Source organism: Giraffa tippelskirchi, chromosome 3 (genome assembly GCF_054371585.1).
Source record: "Giraffa tippelskirchi isolate mGirTip1 chromosome 3, T2T-mGirTip1v1.2.pri, whole genome shotgun sequence".
NCBI classification, from domain to species: Eukaryota; Metazoa; Chordata; class Mammalia; order Artiodactyla; family Giraffidae; genus Giraffa; species Giraffa tippelskirchi.
In genome coordinates this window covers 153,805,178-153,822,313 of record NC_137277.1, presented here as the reverse complement: position 1 = coordinate 153,822,313, position 17,136 = coordinate 153,805,178, and the positions used below count along the sequence as shown (strand labels likewise).

Genomic DNA, 17,136 nt, shown 5'->3' with positions numbered 1-17,136 from the left:
CTTGAAACCCAGGGTGGCCCTGCCAGGCAGAATTTCTCACTTGAAAAGCCTTCAGGTGTGCTTGTCACCAACCAGAAAAGTTGAATTTGCTATCTGTAAACCCAGGCCTGCTTCTTCACCTTGTGAGGAACCTGACAACTCCCCACATCTGGCTGGGAGGACTTTATGATCCAGCGAGGTAGATAGGTTCAATTAAACAAAAGCACAAATGGTCAACACCAGGGGTGGGATTTGATGACCCAGGAGTCAGACTGTTTCAGAAGTTCTGATGATGTTGTTATTGTTCAATTGCGAAGTCGTGTCCGACTCTTTGCAACCCCACACACTGCAGCATGCCAGGCTTCCCTGTCCTCCACTGTCTCCCGGAGTTTGCTCAAACTCATGTCTGTTGAGTTGGTGATGTCATCTAACCATCTTCTTTTGCCTTCAATCCTTTGCAGCATCAGGGTCTTTTCCAAAGAGTCAGCTCTTTGCATCAGGTGGCCAAAGCATGGGAGCTTCACTGAGGCTGTGCTATTATTCTATTTGTTTAGTAAATGATAAGCCTAATTCCTAAGCAGTAAGATCTACTATATGTAAACCCCTTAGGTAGCAGAGGATCTAGTGGGAATGGCATCAGTTAGAACCATTCTATCAGCTCTGGCATGGAGTCTAGCTGGTCTGTAGAAGGGACCTAATGCTACCAGCTGTGTACTTCCCAGGGTGGTCAGGAGGAGCAAGCAAACAGCATAAGGCATGCCGCTGCTTGGAACACTGCAAGTGCTTCACGAGACATTTGAAGACAAGAGGGTAAGTGAGCTTCCATTTCCTCCTTATACATTAGTCCACAGCACAAATTTGGGTGATCATGATGGGGAGGGTTTTAAAGGAATCCCTCTGGGGTGGGGCTGGAGAATGCTTCTTTATAAGATAAATATTTATAACTAAAATAAAAGGGCAAAAGGAAAAGGAAATAGGCCCTAGGCTTCCCATAAATATTTTCCTATCTCTTGGTCTCTCTTTTTTTTAAGAGGCATTTCTTTCTGTCTCATCCTCTCCAGCCCCAGCCCACTACCTGCTGCTCCTGCCTTGTCTCCAGGGAGATTCCTCCCCTCCACCCTCCGTTACAGCTGTCCCCAGGAGGAGGAGCCCCTACTCCACTGGCGGGGTGGGGGGTAGGGGTGGTGAAAAGGGCCCACTGACGGGAGCTACTTCTCCACCTCTCATCAGCTTCTGTCCCCGCGCTATGGTTTTGTCAAGGAGCCTCTGACACACATGCTTTCACAGCTAGGATAACAAGGGCTGGCTCTGCCTCACACCCCTTCCCACCCTTCGTCTCAGCACCCCCCTTCCCTTCCCCTGCCACATGCTTCTTCCCGAGAGCATCCTTCGGGAGCACTGGGGACACCCCCATCCCGGTCATCAGGGCCAGTTAGGAGGCTGTGCAACTGGCAGGGAGCACAGACCTTTGCAGGCAGCGTGGCTGAGATGTGAATTCCCCGCATGCACATCCCGGATGCACTGTGAAGAGTCCTCTTTGGGGGAGGGGAGGGATAGGAGGAAACAAAGGAGGACAAAAGAAGAAAGGTGGGCAGCTCAGGACTGCACCTCTTTATTGTTCCTTTCCAAATGAGATGGCAAACCTCGGTGAAGTCCATAGGGGTTGTGTCTGGCATGAGTCAGCAACCAACACAATTTACTGCCAGTTGATTAAATTAGCATTTGTTATAAGCCAGAAAGGAAGGGGGGAGGGTGTCATGTGCGAGGATAGATGGAGAATGAAGAAAATCTTCTTCATGCCTTTTGAATTATTTATGGCCTGGAACTTTACATGCTAAAACCTAACCAGACTTGATAGAGAGAGCCTGAGAAGGATTCTCTCCTCCCTTAAAGCCACAGAGCACATGCTTTTGGTCCCCTGGGGGACCAGGAGAGTGCTAACAATGACAGACTCCAGTGAGAAAGTGGAACTCTTTCTTAATTTCATTATGACCTTGAAAACAGCAATGCTGCACAGATATCCTGCCTCCACCAGTCACAGAAGACTTAGATTTCTCAGTAACCTTGTGAGCTGCGGCCATGAGTGTGTGAATATATTCCACTTTGATTTTGCCGTGTGGGAACTCGGGCTGACTGTCAGATCAGTGGACAAAGGATAGGTCTCTTCGATCTTCGCCTCTGGCTTCCAGCCAGATGGGAGAGAAACAAAGACTTTGGAGTCTCTGCCTTCCTTCCCCCACCCCTCTCCCTCCTCGCCTCTCCTCCTGCCTTAACCGCTTAGAGCCGATTAATCTGGATGGAGTCTCCTGACTGCTCTTACATTTGGGGAAATCATGTCTAATTGTTTAGGGTGTGAAATGAAGTGATACAGTCTCAGAAAGGGGCCCTCCTTTCAGAAGATGTGCAATGCAGAAGAGAGAACCCCATGCTGGGTGTGTGTGCAAGGGAGCTGGGCAGGGTGGTTGACAGTGCAGGGGAACAGTGTGTGTGACTTCCAGCTGCTCCTGCTGGGTACCAGGGTGGCCTGGTGAGCATCTTTTGTTCTTGACTCCTCTGACTGCGGTTGGGGGGAAGGGTGGCGGGGTGGGGGGAGGTGATGGCACAGCAGGACAGACCCTACACCAGCCCAAAGGAGCTGCCTAGGTTCATCATCAAAATCTGAAGCTTTTGTCTTCAAGCCCCAGAAAACAGGTGAACTACTGGGGTCCTCCTATAGATTCATGGCCTGCCCCCCAAATAGCTGTAGGGTATTCCTTCTTTTCACTGGAACTGTTGCCCACGGACCACACTGTAATCAAAGGTTTTCACTGAACTAGAGAGAGAGAGAGAATAAGACAGTAGTAAGGGAATAGTGGCTGGCTGAAAGAAGGAGAGACAAAAGCCACGTGGCAGATAACAGGGAGCAGAGTCAGACAAAGAGCTGGGACATGTGCTTTGGTGAAAAAAAAAAAAAGCAGGGAATGGAGTCATTTCCTTGCTTCATCACTGTTAGCTCAATTTACCCATAAAATAAATACATTAAAAAATAGAGTCCAATGCTGACCCTTTAGTAAGAACTGAGTCATTTCTTCCAGTTGTTAGCCTAAGTCCTCTATTTTCACCTGCAACAAAGCAGGTGGCATCTACTGCAGTCTGGTAAATGCAAAGCGAGTAAGTGAGGAAAGTGAACATGTTTCTCATGGAAAACAGAAGGGCTCATAGCGTTGAATGGGAGCATGGGGTTTTCTCTCTGTCCCCATTCAGCACCAAAGGCGATCCGTGTACCTCAGGCCATGGGGAAGGGCTGGGATCTTACAGCTTGCATACCATGCAGTGCCTAGTTCTCCCTTAGTTACACCAAAAAGTAAATCGAAGTTATCTTCATAATTTAGGTAAAACCTCCTTTTCCACAAGAATTACTGAGATATTTCAGGCAAATGCAGATCTCAAAAAAAATTAAATGGCAGAATTTGAATTTGGGAGCTCATTAAAAAGCAGTGAGACTTCCTGTGTTGCATCAATTATAAACAATTTGGAGGAGAGAGGGGCTGCTTTTTTCTTTTAAAGAAATTATCTAGAAAATTACCCAGGTCTTCGCTTCCTCTTTTCAGATGGGATCTGGACAGACTGTGTTAAATACTGTAACCTAATTAGGATAGGTTTAGATAATTAAACCAGGAGAAGAAACCAAGAAGCCGAAACTCTGCCCTCAGGCTTGTCTCCAACCAGCCTTACCTTTGATGGTGTGTGCTCAACTGCTCAGTCGTGTCTGACTCTCTGTGGCCCCACGCACTGTAGCCTGCCAGGCTCCTCTGTCCATGGAATTCTCCAGGCAAAGAATAATGGAGTGGGTTGCCAATTCCTTCTCCAGAGGATCTTCCTGGCCTAGAGATTGAACCTACATTTCCTGAGTCTCCTGCATGGGCAGGTGAATTCTTTACCACTGAGCTACCCGGGAGGCTCCTTACCTCTGATAAGTCAGTTCATCTCTCCAGGCATTAGTATCTTTTTTGCCTCCACTGAAATGAGGCCAACCCCTTTGACCACTTGTCCACCTTATAAGAATGCTTTAAAAATTAAAATATACTATGAAACCAGGAGAGCCTCAGAGGAACAATCCTATCTCAACACGAAGCATTATCAGTTTTGTTTTGCCTGCCACTCTCAGTTGGCAATGATATATTGTTCAGAATCTCTCTAAAAATCTTTCTTTTTCTGACCCCCATGACCAATAATGATGGGAAACAGTGTACTGGAATAAATCCAAGAAAGAAATATTTTTGCCTGTCCATCAACTCAGCCAATAGGTTTTAAAGTGAAAGTGACTGCCATCATTTTAAGTGGTTCAGTGATTGTATAAGCTATGTACTGTTAAAGGAGTTTCAGTCGCTGACAATCCTATCCTTCCTTGCCTGGGTTTTTCTTAGTGTTAGAGTTGGTATGGAGAGGAGAATGGAGATTTTGAGTCTTAGGGATTTCGGGAGGTGAATCCTGCTGAGGAGATATATGGTTTTAGTTAATAGATATTCCTAGAATCTGTCCTCACCCTTTCCATCCCTAACACCCTGCTTTGATTCAAGCTCTTACTGTTTTTTGCCTGGATGTCTGTAGCAGTCCTGGAAGTGGTCTTCTTGACTCCAGTGTTATCTGTGAAGCAATTCTCCACAATGCTGCTGAAAGTACTTCCGGAAAGAGGGCTTTGGCTTGTAGGAGCCTCCGTTGTCAGGAAGATGCAGTCCAGGCCCTCCCAGGGGAGGGATACCCATGCTCTGTTCATACCTTAACCACCTGGATCTCCAGCTTCAGCTCCTACCATTCTCTGCCATATGGATTCTTATTCAGCAAAAGCAAGCTATGTATGTTTTGTACCATGTTGTATGTGCTAGGTCTATTCAGTTGTGTCCGACTCTGCAACCCTATGGACCGTAGCCTGCCAGGCTCCACTGTCCATGGGATTCTCCAGGCAAGAACACTTGAGTGGGTTGCCATGCCCTCTTCCAGGGGATCTTCCTGACCCAGGGATCGATCTCACGTCTCTTGTGTCTCCTTCATTGGCAGGCTGGTTCTTTACCACTAGTGCCAGCTGAAACAGTGCTGCTATTTACTTTTGAACCTCTGCTCGTGCAGCCCTCTCTGCCAGGACTATCTTAAAGCAAGCAGCCAGAAACGGAAAAGGAACACCCATAATTCCTTATCCATCATTCAGAATCAGATCATGTGGCAATAACTTGTCCTTCTTTGTCCTCTCTCTCCTCTTGGCTGTGACTGTCTTCTGGATTCTTCCCCTCTGATAAACTGGGCAAGACTATAGCGTAAGCTGACATAGAAGGTTATACGGATCTTTCTATATGCCTGTCTACCCACTCAACAGTGGGCTCTCTGAGGAGAAGGAACCTGTTAACATCATTTTCATCTCTGTTTCTTGCATAATACCTGCCTCAAGAAGAGGCTGAACATAGCTGAACACACACTTCTTAGTGTGTAAGGCACTGTGCTAGGTGCTTGGGGAAAGTTTCCAATACTAGGCTGTGCAAAGGGAAAAACTGTCTGACAAGTATATCAATGCATACCTTAAGTGAAGTATTTATCTTTCTTTGAATGAAAGATCCAGAATTACTCAAATAATTAGCAACTGGGGGAACCCTGTGTCAACAGCAGGCCATCTGGCTGTGTGAAGTCACAGCACGTTGCTTCTCTTTGCTGCCATGACTCTGGGGCCTGGGGCTTTCTTGTAGCTGTGGCCTTGGGTATAGAGACCTCCCCCTTCTCTGAAGTTCTCTGCCTTGTATTCTGTTGCCATGGTGACAACCCACTTTCATTCTGGAACTTCACGCATGGGAGAGGGGAACCCTTTACTACCATGGCATACAAGATGAGGCTTATTTAAAAAATAAGTCGACAAGGTTAATCATCAACACATTATGCCACTTCCAGAAATTCTGATTAAGTGGTAGGACAGTTTGTTAGGTATTTCTGAAAGTGCCGAAAAATGGATTTGTCTCAGCATCTGAGATTGGGTGTATCCTTTGTTTAAATATCAGTCTATGTGCCTGTTGGGATTCTATTTTTAAGGCAAAAAATATTTTTGTTCTCTAAGTGTATCAGAAAACCTGTTTTCAGTCAATCTAGTGGATCAACGAGAAGAGCAAACATTTTAGAAGGAAAGCTGAGCAATTGTGCAAGGTATGAAAGACTGGGAATACTAAGATTCTAACACCTGTCCAGCACTATAACAAATCTGCTCGAATCTGTTACAACGTATGTGAAACCTAGCCATGTGTCATTGAAAGTGTTTACCTTTTTTGGAATAGAATCAGAAGAAAAAATTGCTAGAAGACTTGCTTTTTAAACCCTTTTCTGTATTCAGGTGAGCAAGTGCAGATACACATTACAGAGCCTACTTCATTGTTCAGTGACCGCAGAAGCCTGATAGAGAGATCCTCGTGCTCTAATGACTAAGATGTCTTAGTCTGCTCCGTGAGTCCAGCCTCCTCATAGCTCAGCATCTCTTCTCTGTGCTCCCGGAGAAATCAGCGTTCTCTTTCTAGTTCAAATAGTGGCTTACCCCTGGCTTAGGCTGAGTTCCTTTTGTCTCTTTACCCAGGCAGCTTCTCTTTTCTGGTTTCCAGCCTTTACTCCCAACAGAGACAGAGAACTCTGGTTTATTGAAGAGGCTGGCCTCTGCTGAACCGCCTCATGGAATGATGTGGTTCACTGTCTCCTACCTCCTCTGGATGCCTGGGTTCTCCTTTGATCAGATATGCCTTGCCACTGCAGCCCATTTTTCTTCTCTTGGAGGAGCCACACAAGACTCTCATTTATTCCCTTGCAATCAGCTATTGCCATTGCACAGAGATGTACAGTGTGTAAGAGCATTACTACACCAGAAGCATCGTATGCTCAGGCACGGGCCAGAACCGGGTAGGGACTGGACTGGCAGGCTTGTCTGTGACAGAGTTGAGCAGTAGATGGTGTTTCTGACAAAAACAAAGGTGACAGTCTGCTTACTAGGCATCATTCTTAGTGGCTGCCCTGGACCAGGCCATACGTGGCTGCCATGTTTAGTTCCTTATGATTCAACATGTAGCTGCAGCTGATTAGATTGCTACTGCTAAGTCACCTCAGTCGTGTCTGACTCTGTGCGACCCCATAGATGGCAGCCTAGCAGGCTTCGCCGTCCCTGGGATTCTCCAGGCAAGAACACTGGAGTGGGTTGCCATTTCCTTCTCCAATACATGAAAGTGAAAAGTGAAAGTGAAGTCGCTCAGTCGTGTCCGACTCTTAGCGACCCCATGGACTGCAGCCTACCAGGCTCCTCCATCCATGAGATTTTCCAGACAAGAGAACTGGAGTGGGGTGCCATTGCCTTCTCTGTGCTGATTAGATTGGGGGCACCTAAAGGAGAGATCCGATTGGATTTAGTCCATTAAGATTCTGAACTCAGAAATCCCAGTGAGTGGGTGAGCAATGGGAGGCTGGTGTAGCCACCAATGGCCACATCCAGGCTGAAGGTGTAAGGCAGCAGAGACTAGGAGCAAGCAGCATCAGTTGGGTAGAGAAAGGTGACACAGACCATACAGAGAGTCAGGGCAAAAAGAGACTGGAGTAGACAGACACACGAAGGAGGGAGCATAGACATGCTGAGAGAGACAGAGAGAAGAGTGGAAAGAGAAGAGTGGAAGAACAGTACCAAGAGGAAGAGATGACGAGAAATGTGGAGGGAAGGATGACAAGAGGGAGAAATCCCTAATCTGCTGCGGTTCCACTCAAGTTCCCATGGGGTCGCGCAGACTCGTACACAAAGGAGAGCAGGCAGTAATACGTGTAAAGATTAACATTAATCAGAAAGGTGTAATAGGAAATGATGGGACATGAATAGGATTTGAGTACGAGTCTGTGCGACCCCATGGTTCAAATCCTGGCTCATCATTTACTGCCTTTGTAACTGTGGGCAAGGTACTTAATCTCTCTGTACCTTAGTTTCTTCTTCTGTAAAATGGGTATAAGTACAGTATCTACCTGATAGCAGTACGGTGAAAAACAAATGAGTTAACACATGTGAGAGTACTTATCGGGATGTCTGGAACACTACACGTGATCTACTTTGCTCTTGGTTTCTACCAAGAGTGCCTCATGTGGGTTGTGAAAGCAGTCATTACCCCCGCCCCCCAGACTCCATCTGAGTTGAACACATTTGTGAATATCAGCTCCTTATGATCAAAAACAGCTTAACTGTAACACCTTTAGGGTACTTTCCAAATTTTGAATGCAAAAAAAGTCACATTTTCTTTTGAACTTTATGAATTCAGGATAAAAATAGAAACCAAGTGTGTGCCTCTAGGGAACAGAAATAGGCAGAGTGAAAGAGAAGCCTTTCAAAGTGTGCACCTTGTCAAAACAAGCCATCTCTAATTTGGGCTAATGGGGAGGAAGGCAGCCTGCACCTTCCCTTCCTCTTTGTGGATCCAAATGCCACATGAGCCATGCTTTCCTTTATGAAATGCTCTCCTCCCTAGTCTGGGACTTCCCAGGTGGCTCAGCGGTAAAGAATCTGCCTGCCAATGCAGGATACAGGGTTTGATCCCTTGGCTGGGAAGATCCCCTGGAGATGGAAATAGCAACCCACTCCAGTATTCTTGCCTGGGAAATCCCATGGACAGAGGAGCCTGATGCGCTACAGTCTGTGGGTCGAGAAAGAGTCAGACACAACTTAGAGACTAAACAACAACTCTTTGCTGTCCTATACTGGATAAACATGTTCACTTTTTGTTTCATTCCGTCATATTATTTCATTTATGCCCTGAAGATTGCACCCTTCTCTCCTTTGGACTTTCCTGGTAGCTCAGATGGTAAAGCATCTGCCTACAATGCAAGAGACCTGGGTTCAATCCCTGGGTCGGTTACTTCTTGGCAAAAGTTGGATTCCTGCACCATCAGCCCACTGACAGCACTCATCATGGGTGGCTGATTTTGTTCCCAGAGTTTTTATAAGTGCTGGCAGCAAAGTTTCATTTTCAAACACCGAGAACAAAGGCCATGGATGTGTTCCCCAGTGGTCAACACTGCTCCAGAGACTGATTTGTTCCTTGCTGGTGGGGAAAGGAGACCTCAGCTACAAGACTATTGCAGACCTATGGTTGCCCGTCTGACATAATGATGATATTAGTTGTCTAGGACCATCTATCAAAAGTACCCCAAACTGGGTGGCTTAACAGAAATTTATTGTCCCAGAGTTCTGGAGACAAAAAGTCTGAAATTAAGATGGTTTGTTTTGAAGGCTGTGAGGGCTGTGAAGGAGAATGAAGGAGAATTTGGTTTAGGCCTCTCTTCCAGCTTCTGGTGACTTGCTGGCCATGAGGCTTCTGCTCCATCACCTGATCTCTGCCTTCATTTTCTCATGGGCTTCTCCCTGAGTGTGTCTCTGTGCTCTCTTTTTGTAAGGACAGTGGTTGTCTTAGGATCCACCTTAATGGTCTCATTTTCACTCGATTATCTCTGTAAAGATCTTATATCCAATTTAGGTCATATTCTGAGGTGCTTGGGGTTAGGCTGCAACGTAACTTAATGTGTTGACACAATTCAGCCCATAACACTGAGATATTTGAGAAGTGAGCACTGAAATGGTTCTTGGGGTTGACAGATTGGTGGTTGGGCTTATTAATGGGGTATTTGTGAAGCAAGCCCAGTGGCTATAAAAATTGCGAATCATACCCTCATTGCTTAACACTCTCTGGGCTTTTGTAACTTTATACTCTCTTGTTTTTTCTATCTTGGCTTTTCCTCTCCTTAGAGTCCTCTGCTTGTTTGCCCTGGGCCCTGCACTTTTACCCTCTTTCTTCTCCATCTGCATCCCCTCTTCTGGGAATCTCATCCAGTTCCATGGCTTTAAATACCATCCTTAGACTAATGTCTCTCAAATTTATCTCCATGTCTTCAGCCTTGATCCCTCCCTTGAAATCCATGCTCATAAATTTAATTATATGTTGCCTTCTAGTCATACTCACTTGGATGTTTAATGGGCATCTCAAACTTTAAATAACTAGAATTGAAGTCTTGATTTCCTCCCGTAGGTATGTTCCTTCCTGCGTTTTTCTCAGTAAATGACACCTCTGTGGTTCAAGTTAAATCTCTGGAATTCTCTCTGGAATGCTTTGCTTTTCCCTCATGTCCACCTGTATTCAATACAGCTTCAAGTCCTGTTGATTCTTCTTTTTTAAAGAAGTATAGTTGACTTAAAATGTTATGTTAGTTTCAGGTGTACAACAAAGTGATTTTTATGGTGAATTGCAGTAAGTCCCCTACATACAAACCTTTAAGTTGTGAACTTTCAAAGATGTGAATGTGTTTTTGCATGTCCAATCACATAAGTTAGTTCATGTGTCTGGCATACTTTGTCATATGTGTGCATATACAAGTGGTTGTGCTTTTGTGTACTTTACTGTACAGTACTGTACATAGTACAGTAGTATTATATCTTTATTTCAAGCCAAGGATGTCCATAAGCAAGCATAAAAGCAGTGGTGATGTAGCTGGTACTACTGTCCTTTTTAAGGTACTGTACTGTAAAATTAAAAATGTTTTCTTTAATTTTTTGTGTTTGTTTTTCATGTATTATTTGTGTGAAAAGTATTATAAACCTATTACAGTATAGTGTTAGTTGGATACCTAGAGAACTTTGAGAACAAAGTTCTCAAAGAACCTAGAGAACAAAACTTCCACTTTTGTGTTAGTTGGATACCTAGACTAACTTTGTTGGACTTAGGAACAAATTGGACTTACGAACATGCTCTTGAAACAAAACTAGCTCATATGTAGGAGACTTATTATATACAGATTATACTCCATATAAAGTTGTTATAAAATATTGGCTTCATTCCCTGTATCGTACATTACATCCTTGTCACTTATTTATTTTATACCTAGTAGTGTGTAATTCCTTCAGCTGTCTTACTAAATCCTGTTGACTCTTAGTCTAAGATCTCACCAGCATCTGTTTACTTCTCTCCATCCCTGTGGCTCTCATAGTGATCAGGCCATCAGCATCTCTCACTTGGATAACTGTATAATAGCCTTCTAAATAATCTATCTCCCTCTACTCTTGTTCTCCCACAACTATCCTTCCTGAAGGTGTTCAGAGTCAGGTAGGTCAGATCTTACTCCCCACTTCACTTTAAATTCTCCACAGCTCCTTGTGGCACTGAAAAAAAAAAACAAACACAAACTCTTTGCTTTGACTAGATGACCTACAATGGATATGTGTCTGCCCACCACTTTCCACTCCTTTTACAAAGCCCTCCACTTTCATTCCTGCCTTAGAGCTCTGCTAGCTATTTCCTCTTTCTAGAAAGCTCTTTTTTCAGATGTTCAGGTGGCTTAACTCCTTCTTGTCATCTAGGTCTCACCTCAGATTTTACCTAACCAGAGAGACCCTCTGATTACTTTAATTATTATTGTTTTCAGTTCAGCTCAGTTCAGTCGCTGAGTCATGTCTGACTGTTTGTGAACCCATGAACTGCAGCACGCCAGGTCTCCCTGTCCATCACCAACTCCCGGAGTTCACCCAAACTCATGTCCATTGAGTCAGTGATGTCATCCAACCATCTCATCCTCTGTCGTCCCCTTCTCCTCCTGCCCTCAATCTTTCCCAGCATCAGGGTCTTTTCAAATGAGTCAGCTCTTCGCATCAGGTGGCCAAAGTATTGGAGTTTCAGCTTCAACATCAGTCCTTCCAATGAACACCCAGGGCTGATCTCCTTTAGGATGGACTGATTGGATCTCCTTGCAGTCCAAGGGACTCTTAAGAGTCTTCTCCAACACCACAGTTCAAAAGCATCACTTCTTCGGTGCTCAGCTTCTGTTATAGTCCAATTCTCCCATCCATACATGACTACTGGAAAAACCATAGCCTGGACTAGATGGACCTTTGTTGGCAAAGTAATGTCTCTGCTTTTTAATATGCTGTCTAGGTTGGTCATAACTTGCCTTCCAAGGAGTAAGTGTCTTCTAATTTCATGGCTGCAGTCACCATCTGCAGTGATTTTGGAGCCCAGAAAAATAAAGTCATCCATGGTGTCCACTGTTTCCCCATCTATTTGCCATGAAGTGATGAGACTAGATACCATGATCTTAGTTTTCAGAATGTTGAGCTTTAAGCCAACTTTTTCACTCTCCTCTTTCACTTTCATTAAGAGGCTCTTTAGTTCTTCTTCACTTTCTGCCATAAGGGTGGTGTCATCCACATATCTGAGGTTATTGATATTTCTCCCGGCAATCTTGATTCCAGCTTGTGCTTCCTCCAGCCCAGCGTTTCTCATGATGTACTCTGCATATAAGTTAAATAAGCAGGGTGACAATATACAGCCTTGACGTACTCCTTTTCCTATTTGGAACCAGTCTGTTGTTCCATATCCAGTTCTAACTGTTGCTTCCTGACCTGCATGCAGGTTTCTCAAGGGGCAGGTCAGGTGGTCTGGTATTCCCATCTCTTTCAGAATTTTCCACAGTTTATTGTGATCCATGCAGTCAAAGGCTTTGGCATAGTCAATAAAGCAGAAATAGATGTTTTTCTGGAGCTCTCTTGCTTTTTCGATGAGCCAGTGGATGTTTATGTATTATTATATATAATAATTGTTTTCTATAAATCCTATTCATATCCCATTATTTCCTATTACATCATTCTGATTAACTTGAATCCTTGCACTTATCACTGCCTGCTCTCTTCTTGTCCATTCACTGTCTGCCTCCTCCCACTAGAAAAGAAGCTGCACACCACCAGGTACATTGTCCTACTTATTCAGTTTGTATCCTTAGGGCCTGTGGCAGTGCTTTGCACAATTTAACCATCAATGTGTATTTGTCAAATGAATAAATGAAGAGTTTCTGAGCAAGGAAAGTGAGAGGAACCTGCAGTTAAAATATACCAGGCATGGTTCAAGCCTACCACTGGGATTCATTTTGATCCTCATAAAGTCCTCTAAGTTAAGTGTGGTCCCCATTTGACAGGTGGGGAGATTGAGGCTCTGAGAGACTAAATAAAGATACTAATACAACCATTCATAAAGTGCAGAGCTGAAGTTCTGACTGATTTCCACATATTTTCTACTATGACACAAACTGGAGATGGTAAATATGTAGTACAATTAATATTTTAGAAATAAGGGTGTAAGTAAGTTATTGAAAAATGTCAAGAATAATGTTTAGTTCTGAGTCAACTAAAGAAGATACTCTTTTTGACCTAATCTTTGTGATAGCTGGAGAAAGTAATTGAAGGATGAAAGATTTCCACAATAGGAGGTATGCTTAGGGTAGACGATTTGAAATAGAAGTTTTAAACTTTAATGAAAGGAAAATTATTAAAAGGAAAAAAAAAGTGGAATATTTTTATTACCCTGTTTTGAGATTCACTACCGAGAGGCATAATGTAAGCCACGAAAGTTGGTGGTGGAGGGGTGGGTGGATAGAGAGGACACAAATGGTTTTCCAAGATGCTCTATGCTTAGTATAGTGCTACCAGTAGTAGGTGCTCAGGAGTATTTGTTGAATGACTGAACTGGAAGAATTAAAGTATGCAAGTCTATGTAAACAGACATTCTTTTCATCTCCCACATGCTCTTCACCATGAGCAGAGGTTAGGACAGTGAGACTTCACGTACTAAGTGACTGGAAATCAGTTACCAGACTTCACCAGGGGGCATAGGCCAGCCCCAGTGTTCAAAGAGTGTGAACATTCTCTGCTTCTGGGTCCCCATCCCCCATCAGCTTCACGCACATTTATCCCTCATATGCCTGTATGGGAATGAAGACTTGATGTGTCACTTCACAAGGATTACCAACTCTCTCTCCTATTATATCTTAATGACTTCACATCCATCCTTTGCTGGCTGTAGTTATGCTTTAGGAGAGCATGATTTAATCCATGATATAGTGCATTCTTGGTGATAACAAGCTGTAAAGAATGGGATTCCATTGTAACTTATTTCAATAAATTTCAAGTTACTATATAGAAATACTAGGAATAATCTTGTGAATAAAAGAAATAAAAGAGGAATTTATGACATATTTATATTCTCTAAGGAAATAATTCAAGTACCAAAATAAGAAGCTAAATTCAGGTAATCAAGGTATTTAAAGGAGAGCTGTTATTTCACAAGATCTGAAATAACCACTTGGAAGGCAATGAAAAGCAGGAAGTGTGCCGTCTTACAGGGAACCAGTGTCGTGAACCAATACAACCATTTATGGATAAAATTATCCAGGTCAAAACAAACTAGGTGACTCAATTTACAAAGGGCATAAGAGACAATGGGGAAAAGATCCTTTATGTAGCCAACAGAAAAGTGTAGGGGAAGTTCTCAGTTCAGTTCAGTTCAGTTGCTCAGTCATATCCAACTCTTTGCGACCCCATGGACTGCAGCACGCCAGGTTTCCCTGTCCATCAACAACTCCCTGAGCTTGCTCGAACTCATGTCCATCGAGTCCATGATGCCATCCAACTATCTCATCCTCTGTCATCCCCTTCTCCTCCTGCTTTCAATCTTTCCCAGCATCAGGGTCCTTTCCAGTGAGTCAGTTGGTCACATCAGGTAGCCAAAGTACTGAAGTTTCAGTTTCAACATCAGTCCTTCCAATGAATATTCAGGACTGATTTCCTTGAGGATTCACTGGTTGGATCTCCTTGCAGTCCAAGGAACTCTCAAGAGTCTTCTCCAACATCACAGTCCAAAAGCATCACTTCTTCGGTGCTCAGCTTTCTTTATAGTCAATTCTCACATCCATACTGGATGATCCTACTGGGAAAACCATAGCTTTGACTAGATGGACCTTTGTCGGCAAAGTAATGTCTACTTTTTAATATGCTGTCTAGGATTGTCATAAGTTTTCTTCCAAGGAGTAAGCGTCTTTTAATTTCATGGCTGCAATGACCATCTGCAGTGATTCTGGAGACCCCAAAATAAAGTCTGTCACTGTTTCCACTGTTTCCCCACCATTTGCCATTAAGTGAGGGGAAGTTATAACACCAATGACACATTTTAACAGAAAGCCATGCTTACATTGGAATTGTAAATCAGATTCCCCAGGCAATAGACTCTGCAGTGGTTATTTGCATGCAGGTGACTCTGGGGAGAGAGCTCTGGGGAACAATACCTGTGGGGGTGTAAGGGAAGAAGGATGGGGTGGAGGAGAAATTGAATTGTGAATGGCCCTTCAGAGATACCCTGAATTGAGGCAAGGGAGTGGGGCCTTTGTATTGATCAATTAGATGTGTGCTTCCCCAGGGAGGGGGTGTATCTTTGAGATAGGCAGCTCCCTTCAGCAACCCCTGGGGAGGAACCTACCTCTACCACTTAGCACTAGCACTTTTGGCAGTGGGGGAATGAGAGGCTCAGTCCTAAAGGTGAGAGGGCGGAGAGGCAGGGACGTCTCCACAGAGAACCACGCTGTCTAATCTGTTGGAAGCACCACTGGGGGCTTGATAAGAAAGAAAGAAGATGGTAGACTGTATGTTACTTGACATAAGATATTTTCTAAATGTGATGCTCTGTTGACCATCTACTTTACCCTGGATCACTATAGTAACCACACGCAGCCCCATTCAGACTAAAAGAGGAGCAATCTGAAAACATAAATCTACTCATATCATACCTATGCTTAATACCCTTCAATGATTTCCTATCTTACATGTAATAAAATCCCCCAGCTCTTTGACATGCCTTTGGGTAGGGTGACCATATAATTTATTGTGCAAAGAAGGCCTTATAATAATTACACAGAAGCAAAGGTCTAAATGAGGACTGTTCTTGGCAAACTGGGATGTACATTCATCCCACCTGTAAGGCTCCTGTGAGTAACAGTTAAGTATTCTTACAGATACTGTGGCTGCCCCGTTCCCCTCTTGTCACCTTCTTCCCAAAGTTCACTCCCCTTTGTCCTCCATTAGGTTCTGAACCAAATGAAACTCTCACCCCATGGCCCTTGTGTTCAGCTTTTCTTCATGCACTTTTTAAGGCTATCCATTCCCCTTTAATTCTTTAAATCTCAGCTTAAATTTTCCCTATTCAGATGCTCTCCCATTTAACCTCCATCATAGTACCTGTTTCTTTAATCCACAATCCTAACTATGATATGAAATTATAACCACCAGATTTTAAGTTCTGTAAGGACATGAATCTACATTGTCTTGCATTCCAATGTATCCCTGGTCATTAATTAGCCCAGTGATAGTCCATACATGTTTGGTGCTCAGTAACTTACAAATAAGGGAATAAATGAAGAGCTTGGGAAATTATTCTGAAACAAAAATCGTGTGTGTGTGTGTATGTGTGTGGGTGTGTATTCAGTGAAATGCCCACAGACCAGCAAAGCACAAACAACACATCACCTACACTGGGAGCTGTGGATGTGTCTGCTGACCCTGGAAATGTGGACATAGAGGAATGCAAAACATTAAATAATCAATCTGCAAACACCCAGAGGATCTTAGGCTGCTGGATAATAACCAACAGTTTAGCGATGGGGAGATAGTGTCAGAACAATCTAATTTCCTTTTAAGACAGAGGGACCTTCATCAAAATCATTTATTAAGTGTCTGCACGCAGCCGGGAGAAGCCTGTCAGAGGTGGAGGGGCTTGTAGTCAGCTGTGAAGCGTCAGATTTAATACATGTTTTGACTTCAGCTAAAATCTGATTTTGCTTCTCTGATAATTTCCTTTCACAGGGCAAACAAATATGAGCTCCTTACAGTAGAAGGTGGTAGCAGAATAGTTACAGGTTTAAGCCCAAAATAATTACTAAAACCTTTAAAAGTTGAAAAAGGAAAAAACCTCTCATGATTAAAGGTGAAATCATTTTAAAAGTGAAAAAGTGAAAACCCTTTTGCCCAGGTTACATGAGGTTAACTTTTCAGCACTCTGCCTCGTTACAGGTTTAAGCCCAAAATAATTACTAAAACCTTTAAAAGTTGAAAAAGGAAAAAACCTCTCATGATTAAAGGTGAAATCATTTTAAAAGTGAAAAAGTGAAAACCCTTTTGCCCAGGTTACATGAGGTTAACTTTTCAGCACTCTGCCTCGTAACATCTGACTGTCACAGAAATCAGAATTGCACTGAGATTAGCAGGTATGTTGTTGTTGGTTCATTTGGAATGATTACTGAATGCCCTCCTTGAGAGAGGGTCGAAAT

At 43.6% G+C, this 17,136-nt stretch overlaps 2 long non-coding RNA genes across 2 annotated transcripts in view; one reads left to right on the top strand and one right to left on the bottom strand.

The window, feature by feature from the left end:
• Window positions 1-1,562: 1,562 nt before the first annotated feature.
• Window positions 1,563-5,738, bottom strand: LOC145541464 (uncharacterized). Its single transcript, XR_014079038.1, has 2 exons — window positions 4,546-5,738; window positions 1,563-3,843 (listed from the first exon to the last, which is right to left on the bottom strand). It is a non-coding gene; the product is annotated as an uncharacterized LOC145541464 (long non-coding RNA).
• Window positions 5,739-5,823: 85 nt separating this feature from the next.
• LOC145541463 (uncharacterized) overlaps window positions 5,824-17,136 on the top strand; it is a 29,756-nt gene continuing 18,443 nt past the window's right edge. The window contains exon 1 of the long non-coding RNA XR_014079037.1: window positions 5,824-6,141. This is a non-coding gene — a long non-coding RNA (uncharacterized LOC145541463). The remainder of the gene's footprint in view (window positions 6,142-17,136) is intronic.